Here is a 6,000-nt window from a genome sequence, read left to right as displayed (position 1 = left end):
TTTCACGTTTTCAATGTCAAAATTCAACAGTACTGTGAGTAAACATATAAATGTCACAAAATGATAAACTAGCCTTTCGAACACCAGCGATATTTTTGTCAGGACTGGTAGGTAAACCTTAGTCATTTTTCTCGGCCTCATTACTCATGCCTTTGGTGGATATGACACTGACTACTCAACACTCACTGGTTTTGTCTGTCAGAGTGAAAACTACATGAAACATATCAAGCTTATTTTCTCCAGCTAACAAAAAACATGCGTGTTGTAGCTTTCCAGAGGTCTTGAAAAAAAATAAAAATAAAAGTTAACATTAAAACCAGTCAGGGCATATGGTCCTTCTACCAAGTTAGATGGGAAATTGTCATGGGAGCCATTAACACTGAAGATGACCTTACACATTAACTCCTACTGTATGTGAAAGCAGCTGACTAGCAACTCAGACACCGCAGATTGGTATGAGAAAGCAGTCCTGTCAAAGCCATAACACAGGTACCATTTTTATGACAATATAAAACAACACTTAAATACAACAAACAGCTTTGTTGTGGGTCAGGAATGCTGGCAAGTGCCTTTTCCCTTCAACTGCTCTCTGGGATTTGGTCAGCATTATGGCTTGAATTGACCATAAAGTTGAGTGTGTTTTTATAAGGCAAGTCTTGGCTGACCATGTTGTAATGGTGATGAGATTTCTGGTGGAGCCTGAGGAAATGGGAGGGATGAAAGGAAAGTGGTTCTCACATTTGGGACAGGAAACCTGAATCATGAGTGTGACATGTCAGCAACTCACTCCCAAAACTCTGCTGTTTTGGGAGGGTACTGTGTGTGTGTGTGTGTGTGTGTGTGTGTGTGTGTGTGTGTGTGTGTGTGTGTGTGTGTGTGTGTGTCTGTGTGTGTGTGTGGTAACAGGGGTGAGAGATTATGTATGTGTATACATCTCTGCTAGCATGTGGTCATATTGATATAATCTAGAGTTATATCATTTTACAGAGATAAGATGATATAGCACATAGTCCACCACTCCTACTGTGTATCTTATCAACTGTCCACATCCTGCTCACCCTGTGGCCATACAAACTTTATATATTCTTGTCCCCTGTCAAATCATTTCCCATCATTCCATGTGTTTATCCATCTGTTTGAGGCATATTCCCCTCAAGGTTACTTAAATGGCAGTTCTTCTTTGTGAGAAAGTATACAGTGGAAAGTGACAGGAAGTATGGGAGAGAAGAGGAAGCGACATACGACAAAGGCTGAGAACCAACGTTCCATTTGTCGTGGTCTGAACATACTCCTGTATTCATGTCCTTTGGTCAAGGAGGCGGTTGAATGGGCTAAATCATTCCTTTACTATTGCATCTTCCAAATGTGTCTGCATTCCTAAAAAATATTACTGACATGAATCTGGTTGAAATCATAGACTGTATCGTCATGCAACCTGATAATGCTACACCAGCACTCCTGTTTTGATACTGTTAGTGAATAGTGAATACATAATAGTCCTTGTATGAATTGATCCAGAAATAAGCAAAGTTCATATCTAAACAAGACTAAAGAGTCTACAGCCATGCTAATGGCTCTGTAAGGCTGTAGCACAGCAGTCCCTTGAGCTAAATGCTAATGTCAGCATGCTAACATGCTCACAGTGACATTATTAACATGCTGATGTTTAGCAGGTGATGTTTACCATGTTGACCATGGTAACCTCACCTTAGTTTAGGGTGTTAGCATGCTAAAAGTAACACTAAACACAAAGTACAGCTGAAGCTGATGGGAATGTTATTAGTTTTGAAGGTATTTGGTCATAAACCAAAGTATTGGGTAAATGGAAATTTTAACCTGATGATGACGCTAGATGAAAAGTCAAGTCTTTACAATTCATCCTGAGGAATGAAATGACAAATTTTATGACAATCCATACAATAATTGTTGAGACATTTCCCTTAAAACTGCAAATGTCAACCTAATGGTGGTGTAAGAGAAAAAGTCAGGGGATCACCAAGTCATTGGGATTTATCTACTGGGCACCATGGATATCTTTACCGAATTTCATGGCAATTATTCTAATAGTTGTTGAGATATTTTAGTCTGGACTAAAGTGATAGACATACACAATATTAACATCCTTAGAGCTATGCAGCTAGCGTGGCTAAATACGTGGGTGTGTGAGTTTGTGTCCATTTTTTGCTGCATAGCTTAAACCAAAACATTGACTCAGGCATGGACTTGATTTATTAATCAATATCCACAATCTACCATGAACAACTGGAATCTTGGGTCTCAGTCAAGCCCCTAGGAACAGCACTGGGCTGTGCGGCATTACATAGTGGCCACAGTCAGAAATGCAGGTCACATGACACCCATTGGCCCAACTCCAGTGGAACATAATTGGCTGACTGCCTCAGTTCACTGAACTGAGTGGGAAATGTAACTGTGGTAATAGTGTGTCGACCTGTCAGTTTGTCACCATGTAGTGTTGGAAATCTGTTTTAAAAACACAGATAGACCATATGAAAGCGTAAACCTCCATAGAAATAATACTGGAGTTATCAAGGCTTTAGAGCACTTTATCTTTGGGGAAATCCGACTTTGTAAGACAGCAGTCTTTAAGTTCTACTAATAACACTCACACACATACTGTATCTCAAAATCTGTCTTTGTGTCTTTCATCATCTCATTCATTTTATCACTTAAAACACTTATCTCTCACACACACAAACACTCAATCACACTTTCAAGCACACGTGATTCGTGTCTCTATAGGTCTCCTTGATTCTTTATCAGACAACATGGGGTACGTTGGGATGGAGGTCAGGGGTTTGTAACTGCAGTTGGGGAGGAATCGAGAGGGGTGATTTAGGGGGCTTAAGAGGTGTGAGTGACACCCTTGCTTAGGCTCCCAGGGCCCAGCAGGATCAGTGCGTGTGGAGCCGGGCCAGTTTGCCACACAATGAGAGGAAATGGGAATTTAATACAAACTTTCTCACAAAGTCTCAGAGACCTCCCGCCTCTGTTGCCGGTCTCACTTCCAGACACCCCCAGCTTCGCTATCACCACCTCCTCCACTACAACCACAACAAAATGTTAGAAACAGCTAAAACATGTCCAGGAGCGTGCTGCTGTAAATGTACTGTTTGATACAATAAGGTGGCATTTCGCCACAATCTTTCAGCTTACCACAATGACTTTTCTCAATGGAGTTTGTGAAAAATTATGCTTAAGAGTGACAGTGTAAACTGTTGCAGCAAATACAGAATAAAATATTGCAGACAAAGATAGACATGAGTAGTTCAATTTTCTAATGAGATTATGAAGATGAATGAAAAATTTGGCTATATGGTCAGTGCTGACAATACATTACATAGATAGCTGGTTGCCTGATACAACCCACAGCAGCAAGAACACCAAAATGTTAGCTAGCATTAATATGGGTTTTATATCAAGTCATGCATTTATTTCTACCAGTTCAATTAAAATATGTATACTGCTCTTTAGATTGCTAGAGTAATTCAAAAGCAATTACAACTCAATCTAATATAAAGAACCCATACATCTCTAAAATGAACTGCAATTATGCTCCATAAGATTGATGGCAGTGTTGGACAAGATTGTTCAAGATTTGCATTCTTTGTTGAACTGTTCTTATGCCTGGGGAAGCACTATTATGCTTTTTGACCTCGGCAAGAAGACGCACCGAGCCCTATCTTTGTCTGGTAGTGTCATAAAGCTTAGTCCATCACTCTATCAACAAGCGCAGTTCATAATTACTATAGAGCAACAAAGACTTTTGGACACAATGGCTAATGTCTGAGGAGCACAGAGAGTCCCCTGCCCTGCATGTCCACCCCGCCAGAATAATTTCCTTCACATATACACACACACACATACATGGACTCACACACACAGCATTTTATGTACACACATACAGTTACACTAAACATGCATGCTCACAGTCTGTTGCTTTTCCTCTCACTCCAATGCACCATCACATATGCACATACATGTTTATGCACCTATACATACACACACTCACACAAAAGCACCTACCCCTGGTCTCTGGCTCCTGGCAGCTTTAACACAGCCAGAGGCTGAAGCATCTGTGTTGACCTAGCCTTTGGTCTTTTCCCTTTTGGTTTCCCAGAGGCTCCACCGAGCTGTGTCTGCAGCACACAACACTTTTCTGTCTTTTCTCTCTATGCATTTCTTTCTTTGCTATCTTCCTCATTTGGTTCCCTAAACTTAAATCACAGAGTCTACAAAATTCTGCAAAACCTGCAATAATTATCAGAAAGCTGCCTCAATTATGTGCAAAACTAGTTTGGCAGTACAGTTTGTTGCATATTGTTTTATTGTACACCTTTAGCAATACTGTACATAGATATGTGCTGCAACCAGAACTGTGCAGTTTGCAGTCTGTTCTTGACAGTTCAGTATCATTGTTCTCACTGTTAAGTCCATTCCTGTCAGTGGGTGTTTTTAAAGTGTGTGCAGACAAAATAAGATGGTCTTTTAAAAGAAGTTGTTCTGGCTTCTGAGTTACACAGGTCACACTAACAGGTCAAAGAGACAATACAGATCTGAACCAAATGTGGGTGCCAAGACCCTTTGTTTGCCAAGAGTCAAAATACAAACACTGTTATTTGTAGACAAAACAAGTCCAACCTGGGTATACCCATTTCAGTTTTGATTATTTTTTTATTTTTTTACCTCAGCTAATTTGTGGGAGAAATTTTGGGGATGACTAAGGGGTTTATGGGTGTAATTTATTACACTTTGACTAAAGTATGGTTTCACAAAGGAGGCATCAGGCTCTGTGATTATGTTGTTTTGGGTTATGGGGCACTAGATGTTCTTAACATAAGATAGAAGTGTCCTTCAAATCTTTTTTGTTTCATCTATACATGATGTAACCTGTAAACCACCACCCACTGTTCTGGTATAAGAAGTGTACCTTTGGATGCAAAGTTAAGTACTGTGTTGGCTGTGCCCATGTGTACATGCTGCCACATGTTTTTTGATGATACAGAATACAAAAGAATATTCCTTGCAGGCTAAAGAAAGCCACATGAGCTCCTGAAATCGAAAACAGGAAATCTCAAACAATAAGAAGTTGAGTCAACTTCAAGTTGATTGTCTGAAGCTGCAAGGAAATGTAAAGAAAACATAAAATCAGCCCGACAGCTTTTGCAGAGTAAATGAGAAAAGGCGTGTGCAGTTGTTCCAACTGGATGCTTCAATGTAAGATAGTGCAGCACTTTTAAAAGATTGGGGTAGAAATGGCAGACTAGACACAACAAGCATATTGTTCATCATTTCCTGAGGCTGATTGATTATAACAGTGAGGGAAGGGGGAGGCTGACCATAAAAGCTGCAGGGATTGTAACCAACACATTGAAGTGAAAGAACAAAGCTGTTGCATTTGGCAAAACACGATACCAGCTGCTGCTGCATTTGATGTTCTACAGTATCTCTATAGAGAAAATCAAGGCAGCTATAAAATCCAATGTCAGCCTCAGAGAACACATGGGGCATGCAGAGTGTAGGTCTTGGCCACACAAATCCATGTAAAGTATAGTTGTAGATATAAAGTATAGTGGCACAATTGTCAGCATGTAGTAGATATATTTTGATGAAATGCTGTTTTAACTTCCCCAGAAATGTATATTTTAAAATCTTTGACATGCACAAAAATCCCGTTGTTTCACGTTTTGCAACATGAAAACAAGTGTGCAATCTGTTTCTTACACCGCTGAACTAAAACAGTCCTGTGACAATTTCAGAAATACTATTACAAAACTATTAAAAAACTATTACAACAAAACTTTAGACAATAGCCTATAGGTAATATTATCCTATAGTAAAAACAGACTTATAGTTGCCATAGGAGATTAAAAGTGTTAACCATCATTTCACTGCTAAACAGTAGACATTCGTAAGATATTACAGAATCAATTGTATGCAAAGACATTCAGTGTGGCTGGCATTGTATTGGAACAAAAAGTG

The sequence above is a fragment of the Siniperca chuatsi genome, linkage group LG6, assembly GCF_020085105.1.
Source record: "Siniperca chuatsi isolate FFG_IHB_CAS linkage group LG6, ASM2008510v1, whole genome shotgun sequence".
In the NCBI taxonomy this organism is placed as follows: Eukaryota; Metazoa; Chordata; class Actinopteri; order Centrarchiformes; family Sinipercidae; genus Siniperca; species Siniperca chuatsi.
The sequence above is the reverse complement of the archived record's forward strand: the minus strand, read 5'-3'. Positions refer to the sequence as shown.